Below are 15,247 nucleotides of genomic sequence, written 5' to 3'. Positions count from 1 at the left end.
TTTTGTCTTCTTAGATGTAAGCTCATCAGGGAAGGTATTGACACTTGCTCTTTATTTGTAGAGTATTTAGTACCATGTGGCCCTGACCTGCATAGATTTCAATGCAAATAAAGGCAGTTGAATCTGCTCTTGCCTGTTTGCTTGCAGCTTGTGATGTTTTCCCTGACTATAACTGTACCGTTAAGGAAAGAACAAAGGGGAGCTACTTAAGAACTGTAAAACCTGCCTCACTTCAGCCCTGGCTATTTAATTTTGTAGGCTTATGTCAGACCCTTAAGGTTAAAAATGCTTCTTTTCTTGTCTTGGCTTGAACAACAAATGGAATGTTTCAAAGGAAAAAAAAAGAGTCCATACAATGCAGGCCAGAGTGATGCAGCCTTGCCTGTTTTTCTTGATCTGAAACACTTTATTAGCTGGAGCACAGTATGGCCTGGCTGTCTCAGTTTCCATCCCATTTTTGGATGGGAAGTTGCACACCAAACAGGCGCAGAAGCAGTCATTTGCTCATGAACAGGCGGATGTTTGCTCGTTTTCTTTGCAGCATAACATTTTCTTGGTTAGACTTTTCTTTATCCTTTCCTCTCCCATGAACGCCCCCAAAACTGCAGAGTAAATAATTTTGGCTTACAATGAACAAAGTTATGAGATGATAATGAGAAGCGGTGAATAAAGTCTCCATGTTTCACATGATACAAACTTGAACTCTGCTGAAGGAGCCGTATGCAGCAAGGTCAGGAGTGTGATGAAGTATAAGTTTGGAAGGAGAATCTGCTGGAGAGGTAGTATAACCCACTGAGTGATAAGTGCTGACAGACTGGCACCCTGATGTTTGAAGTGCTTTCCCTTGCGGCAGAAGTATGTCTCTGATCCTGTTGTGTTATGGCCAGACTCAGTCTGTTTTGAAAGCCTATACTTTCTTCACGTTGAGACTCAGAAAGATTCAGGCTGAATGTGTTTAACAGAACCCTGAATTTTGGGCCACAGTTAAAGATACATTTTAAAGATTCGATACGGCCTTCCCAAAAGGCATTTGTAACAATAATCATAAGCATATGTCAGTACATTTACATCATTATTATTATTACATGTTTACGTTAATGTTTTTTTAATACTTCACCATTAAGTTGCTGTGTTTAGCACACTAGTTCATAAAGAATAAAAGCATTAAGTTATGATTTCAAAAGAATGATAAAACAGTAACACTGGGGAATTTCAGTCATCTTCTAGTGCTTAACAAATTGGGAGCATTATTCAATCTGTCCAGGCAGGCTCTTGTGTGGTTCCTCTTCTTCTCTGTTTCTTTCCTGTGGGTTTAGCTTGTGAGTGCTCCCAGTATGGCCACACAGGGAGAGAAATTGAAATGTGAGTGAGACCCAGAGTGGGAGATGGAAGATCAAGTGGAACATCCTGGGACCTTCTGGGAGAAAGCTGCTCCACTCTTTACCCAAACCTCAGTCCCAGAGGTAGAATCAGAGGCTAGTCATGGATGGTTTGACTAATATGGGGTCTTAAGAAACAGTAGTGATATGTTTTCAGTTCCTTGAATCAGTTTACTTTGGTTACATTTGCAAATTTATATATATAAAAAAGAAAATAATTACAAATTTTGTAAATAAAAAAGCTTGTGAGAGAGAAAAAAGATTTTTATTTTTTTACCTTTAGTTTCTAATCTAGGACTGGGACCAGTTCCCCATCCCATTTCCTGTATCTCCAGGACAGCAATATTCTGTCACATTTTCAGAAGGTTTCTGGTACCTGATATGGCAATTCTATCATCTAGTCTGGTTTTTGACAACCACTGACTTCACTGCTTTGGAAGACAAGAGGAGGCAGGGATATAGTATTAATAGCCCCTTAATAGTATACAGGACTAATCAGGCCTCTCTTTAACTACTTGAATACAGAGGGTATATCTGTACAGATAATAGAAGAAAATAGTGTTTTCATTTTGATTAATAATAATAAAGCACTAGCAGAGATGTAGATATGTCAGTTTTCAGTGATTTGCAGCCATACTCCCCTACACTGGAAACAATGAGAAATAACTTACAAGTGCTTTCATTAGCAGCATCCCAAAGGATAACTGTCTGCACTTTAATTCCTTCCCACTCTCTAGTGTATATGCACTAGGCTACATTTTTTAGCCATGCAATCAGAAAACATGTGTTCCTCAGGACCTCTGGGTCATTCCTGCAGGGTGGACACTGAATGAGAAAGACACCAAGGAAGTAGAAATGTTGTCTTGTTATTTTTAAATAAGCTTAGTAAAATATTTCTTTTGTTTTCCTTCTGCTTCATAGACTTACTGTGAGAGGCAGGATCAGGTTGGTTGCCATCACATTCCAGCTGTAGTGCTGACATTTGTAACTTTTCAGTTCTTAGCCTTGTAATCTCATTTCATTTATCACGGAATCCCTTTTGTGCAGCATGACATTTTCTTTCATTTCCTCCCAAGTGAGAATACTACTGCAATAAGGACATGTACACCTAACATCGCTAATATACTTTTCCTTTTTAGTAGCAGGATAAGAGCCTGTTACACAACCATTGGAGGGATTCATTCCTCTACCTCCTCCAACAGAGGACCATGCTCAGACATGTAGCGTTTTATGATGGTTCAGCAAATGATACTCAGTGAAGGGCATTACCTAGGGAGTAACTGTACATAGATCTGGAACAGGAGAAGCAAAAGAAATTTTTCTAGTAATGTTTTTTTTGTTGGTTTTGGATGCATGTATTTCGTCTGGGTATAGTCAAATAGAGAAACAAGTGATAGCATAGACCTATGTTTTTTCTTCCCGTATAGGATCTGATACTTCACTAGAGTCAGCAGAAGGTGCTAAGCAGCTCAGGTTGGTAGTTTCACTTTCTGGTGGTTGGTTACTGTTTCTCTCCGTTGGTTATGAATGTAGCTTCAAGTGACCAGGCTGCCAGCTTCTACTTTTCAGGTACCTAAATTGAATGGAGGCGAGTCTGAACCTTAGAGATATTATCAAATATTTTTACACTAAATTTATTAAAGACAAGCTCTACTTCCATTCAAATTATCTGAATGAATGTGCTCACTAATTATTCTGTCAAAGGAATTCAGAACTGGAACTAAGATGATAAATTTAATATTTGTGTACTAGTGAACACAAGTATCACCAGTATTATAGCATCATGATGGTCATGATCCTTTTCTGCCTAATTAGTGCAACTTCAGTGAAGTCAGTGGACACATGCCAATGTATCCCTTACTGATTACTCTCTGCATTACTCTGATACAGCTCCATAGTGGAGACTTTGCTATAAATCTGTATTATAAATCTCTGCTACTTTCACTAAAAATGTGAAGACATTCAGTAAAATACAAAGAAGTTAAATGCTGGGAAGAGAAAGAAGGAAAATAAGAATGAATAACCAGATAATCACTATTTGCAACTGTAAGCTTTTCTAAAGTATTGATCGTCATGATTTAGGCAAAAAAATTGCATTTTCATGTTATCATGTTTAGAAATTGCATGATCTCAAGGGTCTTGAAAACCTTCAAAGATATTGAACATGGGCAATAGTATTACCGTGGGTAGTAGTATTCTTACCAATTTATATATTTGATCTAAGTAGAAATGTATCTTCTTCAAAAGTCAATTAACATTCATCTTTAATGTCATGTGTAGATTTTAGAACATGGAATCTTCAATATTTCTTTCTCTAAATTAGATTCAGTACAAAGCTTTCATGTTTACTTCTGCAACTCATTTGCTCAGGAGAATCAATTTACCTGATGGACACCTCTTGTGTTATGAGGCTGTATGCCTTTCTGGAGATCCAGTTCATCTTTGTGAAAACAGAATTAGGCTGTCAGTATGCGGTTGTTTAAAATAAGCTCCACGCTTCACCGATGTGGTGGGTAAGATCATGACATAGTTTACAGATCTACACAGGATTTTAGAAGGAATTCATAGGGATTCCTATGGGGCTTGACCTTGTTGACAGTGTTATTGACATAACTCATTTTCTTCTCTGTTACACGATGGAAAATCTAAAATGCAGCCTTATTAAATAGCCTCATTGAGTTGTAGGAGGGTTACAACTTCTTTCAACTTTTTTTAAAATTTATATTTATTTATTTACAAATACTTTTTCCTATTAGGGGAATTTTCTGTGGACAGAAATGAACCAACTATTTGATGCATCATGTGTGATTAAGAAATATTTAAAACTGAAAATTCTGGAATAAATTTCCAACTTTTTCTTGCTGAGGAAGGTGAAAAGGAAAAAAATACGGGAGTAATTCTGTTTTTCAGTAAGAGGCTTCTGCTGTGAGAATTGGTACAACAATTATAAAAAGCTCCATAGGAACAGAAACTGAATCCTATAGTGCAGAGAAGGCAATGTTATTTTGCACCTTGACTCTTATTTTATACTTCAGATTTTCTCAGTATTGCACAGCACAAATTTAGTGCACAGTTTAATAAACAAATGGACTGCTCATCAATGACACTGCTTGTGTTTCTCTGTTCTTGTGAGTGCTTCTGAAGAATCACTAACTGTATTATGAACATCATTTTGCAACAAACTTTGTGCATCTGTAATTGATCATTATTTTGCTGACTTTTTCCTTCTACACCAAAAAAGAACCATGGTCCTGCATTAAGAATAAAAAAAAAATAAAAAATTACATTTCAGATTATATTGGCTTAGTGTATTGAATGTGTTCCCAGAGATATGTCCCAGAATCTATCTTGTTTTGCAGTAATAGTTTATAATTAAACTTCTTGTTCCCTGGAGGGCCCTTGTTTTGGCTTTCTAAGAGTGAAAATGCAACGTGATAAATGTGTCTTTGTTTTTTTCACCTCAGATGAATGGAACAAATGTCCAGATTTGCCGAAATTACTGCCAACATGTAATCTTTAAAAATTAAAAAAAAAAAGAGCTGTTTGTTTATTTGAAGGAATTCTGCCAGTATTTGGAAGCACCATAAAAGCAAGAACAAATGGTTATTTAATTATTTTAAAGCACTAGTATTGTATTTATTGGCTTATTGTTTGTGCTAAATTGAGCTGTTGTCATGACGTTAGTTTTCTTAATACAACACACAAATATGCAGTTAATATCCTGAGGATTTTTAAAAAAGATGTTTCCTTGTCAGATGTCTTTCAGAACTGGCTTTGTTGTGACAGTTGTGTTAGATTGTCTTTTGTTTGGGTATTGTTCCTATAGTCAGTTCACACAGGGTAATCAGCTCAGCCCTTTTCCACGTCCAACTCTATTAAACCTATGTTACCGAGTCTGAAGTGTTCCTCCCTCCCCCTCGGCTCCTTTTGCAGGTGCTTTTCACAGAGATGCTCTGCAGCTTCCCAGTGGCAGCACTGGGCAAAGTCCAACCCGGCAGGGCTGAACAGGGCTGTCAGACAGATAAATCAAGGTCCACAGTTTGGCTGATTGGTTTTGCTGCTCAGGTCAAATGGTTTTTGTGAAGACACGTTAGCTCAATACCTCACTAATGCATGAGTTCCCAGCCTTGGCTGTAGCTGATAGCACGTTACTGTTGGAAAGGCAACATTGCCCTTTGGTCCCCCTCTGAAAGCTCTGCTTTTATTTTGAATGCTCCAATTAGTGGAATTAATGCATGAGGGTTTTACAGGCAACATCCTGCCTGGAACCACATGTTGGACAAGGCTGAACCAGAAGATACACTCGGGGTCGGGGTTAGTCTGACACACAGGAAAGAGGGAGAGGGGTTGTTGCAGCGTTTCGAAACTTTTCTGCCCTCCAATGTGGATACCAAACTGGGCCAGATCCCAGCGAATGTATCCTTTAGTTCATTACTTGCACCTACGGAATGTTAAAAACTAGAACAGGGTTTTGAGAGTGACCAAGCTCCTTCAGTTGTTTTTTTGTTTCTCTCTCTGTCTTTGGATGTACCAGGAAGTCATAGCTGACTATTTTCCAGCAGTAGCTTTCTAAATTAAACATCAGAATTACGTGTTTAACATGAGCATAGAGGTTTTGGGTGTCCTGTGACTGAGTTTGATAGTGTCCTTGAATAAGACAATCTGCCAGCTGTTGCTATGCACGTTCCCATTCAACTTCTACTATTTGAATAGCAAATAATTTCTGTTTCATATAGGTTTTCCTCCATTTTTGAGAGGAAGACTAACAAGAGGCAATAATCCTTCCCACACTGATCTCCATGGTGTCCCAGTCTTAGGCTTGCCCCAGTCCCTCTTGACACAGCCAAATACAGATGCAGTGGTGGTTTGGGGCAGTGTTTGCAGGAACAGCTGCTGGCCCCCAGTTTGCTGAGCAAGCCTCATCCCTTCTTGTTCTTACCTTACCCTTCGTCTCCCCCAGTGCTCTTCCACTGTACAGCAGCCCCAGCTGTCCCCCCCCCCCCCGACCGGGGCTCGCCCTTTGCAATGGCACATCGCTGCTACATGGGCAGCTTCGCTCAGGTCCCTGTCCTTCCCGCTGGCTTCCTCGCGTCGCCAAGTTTGTCCATGGCAAATGGCAGCATTGTTTCCCGGTCTGGTTCCTCAGCTTTCTTGCCATGCCTCCTGCTCCCAGAGTTAAGCAATCGCCGTTGCACGGAGCGTTGAACTCTGCATGACCAGTTTGAGGGATTTCTCAACTGCGGCGTCCTGCGGTACAGCACCAGAGCCTGCCTCCAATTAGCTCGGGAGCACAATTCCAGACACATGTATTTGGTTCAGCAAATGCTATTTGTTTGTTGGGTGATGATGTTCTTCTAAGCTTTGCTTTATTCATAGCATGAGTGACATTTCTGCAAGAGGTGGTGATGTGTCTCTAAGTCTTAGGTTTTTTCTGTGTTTGGAAATATACATCAAACAGCTATAGCAGTGCACATTAGATAACTTATATATGAGTAAATTTACAGTGATAACAAGGGACTTATGAATTAAATTAAACAAATATAGTCACTAGGTTTTAAAAAACAATATGGCATTACCATGATGAAAGAAATAATTTTGATTCAAGGATGGAGTAGATCTGATTTTTAAATTTAATTTTTTATTATTCTTTTGTGATTATCATTGTTGGATTACTCATGGGATTCAAATGCACACCTTTTAAAATGAAATACAGAAGTATGAATATTTAAACAATTTATTTCAAGATCACTAGGTACATCACTACCTCATCTACAAGACAATTTCATATTTGCTTTGATCCTCTTCAACCTCAAACAGATAGCAACCAGCTTTCAGTAGCGTCTCTTCATAATATTTCTTTTTTAATATTCCCATGCCTTGGACTAAATTGCTTCCACCGAAGATGTTCAGTGGCCCAAATGACAGTATTTGGATTCTGAATTTGTTGGATCTCTCTCTCTGGTTTTTCTTTTGGCCTGTTTTCAGATTAATAATGTGAGAGTAGATAAGCTTCAGGGAAAAAAAAAATAGAATGTATATTTCAGCATGTTAGCCCAATAATACTATTATACAACATCAAAAGAATACAGCTGTGTGTTTCTCCAGAGCCCTGAGAAGAATACCTTTTTTAAACCCTTGCCTCTCAGAGATTTATGTTCCTGTGGGAATGTAAGTGATACCAAGGGCAGCAGCTTTTGAGTGCAGCTGTAGTTATCATTAAAAGAGATAAGTATTTGAAGGAATTTTGATATGTCAGACACGCTTTGATATCAAAGGTCTCTTGTGTGAAATACAGAGCTATGCCAACAAAAATATAGATGACCATTGATTGGTACTTCTGCTTCACTAAAAAAAAAGCACCTCTAAAATGCATTCTATTTTTAATATTTAAGAAATAAGGTCATAATAAGCCAGAAAGTCATACTCAGGTGCTGTGAATCACACTAATTCCTTATGGAATAAGACACACATATACATACCTTGTATGCCTATATCTGAGTATGCACAAGTTACTTTTCTGTGAATCTTGCGTCATTTATATCCTTAGACTATTATGGATGTAACAACATTGCGAATCACTTTAAAAATGCTTTTTCATTGGCAGCCAGAAGTTGGGTCAAATACATTGAAAGAAATACAGAAAAGTGGGCATTTCTAGATTCTAGAGTTCACATATTACATATAAAGCAGTACAGTGTATATTCTCTGTTTGTATTTAACTTTCCTTACCTAGTAATATGAAATTATAGAAAAAGATTTTTATATAAAGTCTAAAAGCTGAGAAAATTAATGACTAGTTTGAAGTACTGCCTTCAGCTTTCACAGATTTCATTGGTAAGTGAAGAGTCACCGTACTGAAGAAGGTGCTAAATAGCCTCTGTAGGATTGACAAAAGCAATGAAATCTGTGTTCTGCATACATGATGAAACATTAAAATATAGCTGAAAAAAAGCTAATGTTATATCGAGAGGTTCATTGTAACTCCTGATTTGCCTATTAGATTTTTTTTTTTTTAATAATTTAAGCAGTGTTTTTGCCAAGTATCAGTCTCAGAACTTTGTGCCCTACACTTTGACAAGAGGCAGTGGTATAAAAATGGTGGGAAGTGAAGCTTTATCAATATCCTTTCTCCTTTTGCCATTCTCCCAAAGCAAAACGGAGACTCTCTGAAGCCATTTGCCAGCATTTACTATTAATCTAAGGTCTGTGTCTATATTTTTTTGATTTTTTTTTAAATCATATTCAACCAATTGGTTATATAAATAAGTCCACTATCCAGCCATTATTCATCTGAGAAACAATGCAACCTAACTGTATTGTGTTTTTCCTATTGCAAAATCTTGTCTGTCTTTTTTTTAATTATTATTATTTTATTTTTCTGAAGGCAGAGTGGATTCAGACACAGTACCTGCCAAACATGGAGAGACTTCAGACATAGATTCCAGTTTTTACCAGTCTCTAGTCCTTTGTGGCTCCAGGTTCAGGCATTCTAACCTTGAACATGCTGATATTTTTTAGCCATTTAATAACTGGGAGTCAAAAGTCATATTGGCATGGAGGAAAATATAGAACTGCAGTCTGCAAGCCCATGAAAGAATGTCATTGCATTACAGCTGCTTAACAAGTTATCGTACATCAGCTGAAGTACTGTAATTGTCTGTCCATGCACTTGAGCTTGCCCAGAGTGAGGTAAACATTCATGTGCTCCAGGGATTACTCATTAAATGAAGCATTATGTTTTAGTACTGAGAAGTCTCTGCTGTCCTTCCATTATTTTCTACTTTAAAGACAAATTCACTCTGCATAAGAGTAATTTTAATTATGTGGTTTGCTGTGTGTATGTTGGACATTTTTCAATTGCTCATGCAGACTGCAGACAAACACATACATATTTGTGCACACAACATTTCACTGCTATAATTAGGTATTTCTGGTACTTCGCAATAGCAGGATCAAAGCCAAATTGCAGCTACCTTTGGAAAATCTTATAAGTAGCTGTTATTGAAAAAGGAGGTGTAACTTTTCTGTTTTAAAACTTAATGAGGATTTTTTTTCAGAAAATGTAATTTTTTTTCTGTCATCGTTTTAATGTTAGTTTTTGATAAAAAAAGTCAGAGAACTTTTGAGTATGTGTATTTTTTGAAACAGCTCTGAAACTCACTAGGAAATGACAGAAATGTCATTACGTTATCATGATCCACTGCAGATACTAACTTAACTTGAAACTTAACTTTTGATAGATATACTCAAAAGAACTAAATAATTTTTAATTCTAAGTAAGTAAATATAACTAATTTGATCCTTTGGAATAACAGTTTATAATAGTGAGTTGAAAACTGTTGTTGTAAAAGGAAAGGAACTTTTTTCTATGGGGCTCACTGTAGTATTTCTGTGCAATGTAACCCATTTGTATATTTACTACCCCTCATGATTCACTATGTGGGATATTGCTAAAGAAGCCGTATTCTGACAGGCCCTTAAATTAATGACTATGCATGCATGAAGTATAAGTATGGAGTATATAAAGTACAATAGTTTTTTAGTATTTATATTTGTCTACTGATCCACTAGAATATAACAAACTCAAATAAGGAATCCCTTTCATGAGCTATAAAGTTCTGACCTATTGACTTCATGAGAATAAAAATTCTCCAGTGGGAGTAACATGTTCATCATGTCTTAACATAAAGTCCAGGAGTCAAGGAAATGCCTGACTGGAATAAACAAGTAGCTCATCCAGTCTGCCATTCTGGCACCAAGAGTGGGTAAGACCAGAGGTTTGAATGGAAGGCATAAATCTTCACAATATTTCTGGTCTAAATTGCGAGATGCTGTTTCTTACAGCACTCACACCTTGAAACGTGAAGATTAATAGAGCTTATAACTGTATTTCCACATAGTCAGCTTATAGCATAAATCTTAAAATATATTTCTTAAATTATTTATCCTAACAGTTTTGAGAACAGAAGATTTTAAAGGTATATTATCAATCTGTGCAAAAGTAAAACCCTTTCCCCCCTGCTTTTATTTCATTTATAATGAGAGTAAAAGTTCTGGATGTGGGAAAACCTGGACATTTCAGTACAGTAAAAATGAATTTTGCTGCAATGCGAGAGAGGCAGAGGGCCTTGTCAGGGAGAGGGGTGACAGAGCTACCCAACTGCGGGGTACTGGCATGCTTTCTCCGTCCTACCGCCTGAAGATATTCACCAAGCATGAGTGGGCACCCTTCTGCTGTTGGTGTTGAGCCACTGTTGGCTGTGAAACCTGGAGGGTTTCGCTTTCACTGATCTAAGCTGTGATTTTGCCCCACCCATGTATTTGCCAACCTTGGCAAAAACTTTGGTTGGATGTTCAAATCTGGTCCTGGATTCCGACCAAAGATTTAGTTGTGAAATGTTACATCTCATCTTGTGCAGTGACCGTAGCAAGATATTTTTCTTCAGCAGCAAACACTCATTGGAGCTGACCACTGCTATCACCTTCTTAATTTTCTCTGACCAATTTTCTCTTAATTTCCCAGCCACTCTGTGAGTCTATTATACAAAGTAAAATAATGAGGTAGCATGCATAATGCCTCTCATGTTAAAACACTTGGATGATCATCACAACTAAATCGCAATCTTCTTATTTTTATTGCCTAGTGGGATCTACTTTCTGGCTAATATTATGAAGGTGGTGGTATATGAGGGGAAATGAATATGTTGTCACATTGAATTGTTGGTATTGGAAATGGTTCTTCACACATTGGGTAGTAGACATACAAAATTGTTTGCCAGATGGTGTTGCAGATGCAAGAATTTTACAAGGGCTCAAAGGGAGGCTGGACAAGTACTTGAAAGTGATATTTACTTGGGGGTTACAAAATAGACAGGCCACAATAGGCTCAGGAAATCTCCTGAGCTGAAAATAGATGGAAAGAAGGGGGAGCACTAAGGGTGTGGAAATATCATATATAAATGTTCTATTCTTATTCTTCCTTACACTTACTATTGAAAACAGACTACTAGACTGGATGAGCCTTCAGTCTTGCCATTACAAACATTTCTGTATTCTTATTTAAGTAAGGAGTTGTTGTGTGAGAGGGTTTTTCTGGAACAGGAAATGAGTGTTGAAGGTGGAGAAAACCCAGAACTGCTAAACGTAGAAAATCAGTAATGTGTTTTGTGATACATATTGCTAAGGAAAGCAAATTGAGAGACAACTTTAATGTTGAAAGAAGCTCAGATGTGATTACTTTCTCAGTTACTGTCTGCATAGGTTTGCAGTCTTGCTTTTTTAGCTTTTCCATTTCATCTTATATTACTGTGAGGAATGGGTTTGCATTGTTTTCTTGGTGATTTCTCCTGGTAATTTTCCAAGGACATACAGAAGGCATTTGCTGATCTAGCTGCACATCTCCTACGTCCTGCGTGCTGCTTGCTAAACCTGTTGCCAAACTTAAGTACCATAAATTGCACTACAGTACACATATACTATTGATAAACAAAGAAACAATCAGCTGTAGCAACTATGTCTGCTAAAGATGTTCCTCTTTTTCAGAAGGGAGATTGGTATGTGGAACAATTAAAAGGGGCATGGTCAATTCATAGTTCATGAGTCAATTCAGTGACTCATAATATTGAAATTTATTATGCACATAAGGCATTTATTTTAATCTTGGTTTTTTCATTTGTCTCATCCTTTGTTAGGATTGGCCTTGCATGCTGGATTCTTATCTTTTTATTGTTTTGTGTTTTTAGTGTTTATACAAGCACTTCTGAAAAACAAGAATGTGGCTGAGGTGCCTCTAAAGGAATAGAGATGCCAAAGTTTGAGTGGGCTTTTTGAATTGACTCACTCTGCATGTCCTGACTGCCAGAGCTGGGTTATAACTTGTAAATGTCACCGGAAATGACCTACTTTCTTATCATCTATACAATTTAGATTTGCCTCTGGCAGAATTGTTGTTGCAAAAAAGGTTTAAAAAAAAGTCATGGTTATCTGTGCTGTTGTTGTTGTTCTTAATAAGATGAGTATTAATAAAGATGGTGAAAATTATAACTGTTCTTACTCCCAAAATTGCTCTACTTAATATTAAGAAGAACAAAATTCTGCTGAAATGTTTTTCTTTGCATATTTCAATGTTTTGGCCGATGATATCAGCCACAGACTTGTATCAGCTGTCTGAAATAACTGCTTGCTGATCATTAGAGTGATTATAACCCACAAGCTTATAGATACTCTGGAACCTGTCAAGAAAAAATGCTGTGAGAAGGTATTTTTCCAGAAAGTCCATCTGAAAGAAAAACTGCTTTTTGCCTCTTCCCAGTTTATTAATGGCATGAGATGATAGCAGTTTAGCAATAATTGTCTTGGTACAAATTGCTAGTCATCTGTGTTCTTTTTAGTTGATGCTTTCAGTGGGCGCTTTTTTTTGTCATTAATGGCACTTCTGTCACCATATGTCTTAGTCAATCACAGATCTTCAGAATAACAAAACTCACAGTTTACATGTATGTGTCTATGTTTTTCCTGGGTTCTGGAGAAATGTGACTATTCTGTGTGTCCTAGAAAGGGAGCTGTGAGACCTCACCCTGCACTGCACGTTACGCAGAAAGAATTAGCAATGAGTGCTTTCTGTGCCTCAGGAGGAGCACAAAGCAGCTGTAGTGGGACTAAGGGTCTAGACAGCTGATCTCATTGAGGATGGAGGATGGTCAGCACAACAGAGAAAAAGTTCGATAGCTTGTCAATTCATGACCCTAAGGTCTAAGAGACTTCCATTCCCTCAGACAAATGCTGATCCCCATTAATATGAATGGTTGAACTTCATTTGACATCAGTCAGTCCTGGGTCTGAGTGCAAGTACGTTATTCCCTGTGCCATTAACGCAGGTCACATACCCCAGCTGAGCAGACAAGGGAAGCAGAGTTTCCAGTAGTCATTGTTGTTTTGCTTTTGTAGTACTGTGTGAAGATGGTCAATAGGTTTATTCCTTTGTAACTGTGTTCCATGCTTGAGTATCTTCAAGATATTTGTTGCATTTTCTAGAGTTCATCTTTCCACTTGTATGTGTTTATTTACAAATGATATACTGTGGCTCAGGTAACCCACTCAACTGGGTGGAAAGAAGCATATCGTGTTTAAGATAGTGGCATTGGTAACTATTAATTAATATAATCTGATTCCACTCCTTATTCACTTCAAGTCCTCCTAGGATGGCTACTGAGTACATTTAGCATCAGCTTCCCCAGCTGTGAAACTGGTATAGTAGGAATACATTTCCTTTGCAAAGACTCAATAATATATGTACTAGTTACCGTGTATTTTAAATAGAACATATGAAAGGCATTATATAAGTTTTAAAAACTACACCTTATTAGTGTTTTATTCCTCTCCACACATAGGAATTTCAATTTTGCATTGAAGATTAAAAAAAAAAAAATATCAAGGATTATTTTGTCTAGCAGGTTATCACCTATCTCCTCATTTTAGAGGTGGTTACCATTTAGTTTGCTGAAGGACCCATGGGCCAAGGTTCCTTCTGAACAGCCAATATCTAGTTTTTCTCATGATTTATTCCTAGTAGTGCTGTTTTTCTGGTTCTTTGTGAAGAAATTGCCCTTCACAGGGTCTGTCCATGTAAGGCTTTTGTATAATGCATGCTGATTTAGTTAGTTGTTATATTTGTAAGCTCCAGCTGCAGCCATCACTCTCTGAATCTGTCATTGAAGGATTTTGTTTTAAATTCTGCCTGGATTTGTTTTCAGATGTCTCTGAATTCCTCCCTGTGTTGAGTCACAGCTGTGAAAAGGGAAATCTACCTCTTTAATTCAAGGGGTCAGTGGTTTAAAAGCACTAAAGCCCGTTGCGGAATAGCTTAAGGAAGACAGTTAATCATGATGATCCCAAGGGGTTTCATAAATGTACATAAGGCTCATCTGACATGAGGAGTCCTGTATGTCTTCAAGCCCTGGTTTCTTTGGGGGTGCCTGTTTTACCAGGGAGTGGGATCCTCTGTAGAACAAGCACCTGTGGTGGATGTTTGCCCCCTGCTCAGCCATGGCTATGGAAACACAACTTAATCTTGCCCACCACATCCCTTTTGCTAGCTAAGATGGCATGGAGGCCAAATCCTTTCGAGTCATTTCTCTCCCCACAACCTTGAGAAGCATTTAATGTAGTAACTACAGTGGCTTCCACTTCTTGATCCAACTGGGAGATAGTAGACTGGCATGAAGGAGTTGCTAATTTGGACAGAAAAGAGAGGTCAGGCTGGAATACACTGCTGATATTTTGTCTTCTGGGTGAGCAGAACTCGTTGGCTTGGTTTGGGTGTCAGCAGTCCATCCAGTGGTATTTCTCACCCAGCTTCCTCTTCTAGCTCCAGTGGGGGAATCCTGGAAGAAATCCCCTTCTTGTTTCATCAGTGCAGACAAAAACATTATTTCAAATACAGTATCAATAATCCTGACAATCACTTCTGTGTTTGGTTCTCATGGGACGGGCAAACCAGGACTGCATGGCTGAACAATATCTGGCAGCCTTGAGATACTGGATTAAGTTATATAGCTAATTCAGCGTCTGTACCTGTTCTGTGTGTAGTTCACTTGTCCTATGCACACATTATTATTCTTGATACAGGGATTTATGATCTGCTTGTGAATCAGCTCTTGAAATACTGCAGTTTTCGGTCAGTTTTATAAAAGGAAAGCATTCCTGAGTTCAATCAGAGTTCAGTAGTAAAGGAGCTGATTTGTGACCAGATCAGGTAGGCATTGCCCTCATCAGAAGAGTTCTTGGAAAGACAAGGGTGATCACTAGAGAGTAGGCAAAGCCATTTGATGGCTGTCAGAGCCTTAAGTTGATCAGTGGAAAGGTGTTGG

General features: G+C 38.0%; 1 protein-coding gene across 8 annotated transcripts in view; it reads left to right on the top strand.

The window, feature by feature from the left end:
* Positions 1 to 15,247, top strand: part of SEMA3D (semaphorin 3D) — a 147,944-nt gene that overhangs the window by 20,317 nt on the left and 112,380 nt on the right. The gene's annotated exons all lie outside the window — the stretch shown is intronic.

Source organism: Harpia harpyja, chromosome 6 (assembly GCF_026419915.1).
Source record: "Harpia harpyja isolate bHarHar1 chromosome 6, bHarHar1 primary haplotype, whole genome shotgun sequence".
NCBI classification, from domain to species: domain Eukaryota; kingdom Metazoa; phylum Chordata; class Aves; order Accipitriformes; family Accipitridae; genus Harpia; species Harpia harpyja.
Note: the sequence above shows the minus strand (reverse complement) of the source record. Positions and strands in the feature narration are given on the sequence as shown.